Consider the following 1384-nt stretch of genomic DNA (forward strand, 5'->3'; position numbering starts at 1 on the left):
ACTCATGTTGGAGTTACACTAACATAGCTAAAACTCTTTAATTAAAAAGAAAATTTAGAAAAAGCAATATTAGAACATTTTCACCTTTTATCAGCTTGTGTTGGAGTCTTTCTCTCTAATCCTATTTCTGCCAAACGATGGCATGGGGCGAGTATATTAGATTTCATCAGCAGCCATCAATCATGGCTGCACTTAACACGATCAGCTCCCCAGTTTATTCAGAGCGAACAATGGGGGACAGGCACGTCCCGCCTGCAACTGAGTAAATGAGGAATTTAAATACTGCACAAGAGACTCGGAGGGGGCTGACTGATTAAAGGCCACAATATCTGCTTTTCTGGGCAGATGATCTGTCAACGGGATGCACGAGGAGGTTTATTGAAATAATGGGCTGTTAATGTGAGGTTATTCTGGAACACACATACACAAATACTTGTGAGGATAGTCATTGTGGCAACATGTCTTTGTGGCACACAAAAAATTGACTCAGTCTAATTTTCACACACATGCACACACCATGTTTTCGAGCACAGCATCCCCATACTGTCGGCTATCGGTGGGAAATTCTCATTCACAGATCCTGATTATGACCAAGAGATGTCCCTCTTGTAAATTATGTCTGTGAGATGCTCATTTATTTTCACTGCTTTGCCAACATTGAAGTCTCTCTCTGGTTTTTCATCTAATCATCATGTTAATGAGCAGATAAGATCAGGTACTATGGATGGTACTGGAGGCAGGAAAGACTGGAAACATTTCCTTGTGATGGAAAGGTCCAAAATATTAAATGTTTAAAGCTGCACTAGGTGTCTTACGTAGTCATGAATCCACAGAGAAATATCACCTGACTCCTTCGCTCATTTGTCTAATGACCTGCGTTCCCCTCAACTCTATGTAGCATTTCAGCATTGTTCACTTCATTGTTTTGGTTTTTACGGCCCACAACTGTACTGCTTAGGTTCACTCTCACCGCTTTAATCAACCTCATCTCCAGATACGGCTATCAGATGTTGTCAGTGAAAAGCCCTTTTAGTAAAACCACACTACCTGCCCAGCACTAAATTAGACAAAGAAAGTTACTAGCTGATGAACATAACTGAGCATTAAGCAACAAATTAGAGGTAAAAAAAAAAAGATAATTTTGGACTTACCTTCCACAGGAAGACAGAAACACAACTCATAATGAATGCAAATGTTGCTCCATGTCTGATAGATGTGTGAATAGGCAATTGTCTGCTAACACACTCACCATGCTGCTACATATGTGTGCATAAATATAACTTCTCCAACATAGTGTCGACATAAACTTAACATTATATGTATATGTATATATATATAAGTTTATGTCGACACTATGTTGGAGAAGTTCACTGAACTCTGTGGA

This window comes from Etheostoma spectabile, chromosome 2, assembly GCF_008692095.1.
Source record: "Etheostoma spectabile isolate EspeVRDwgs_2016 chromosome 2, UIUC_Espe_1.0, whole genome shotgun sequence".
Taxonomy (NCBI): Eukaryota; Metazoa; Chordata; class Actinopteri; order Perciformes; family Percidae; genus Etheostoma; species Etheostoma spectabile.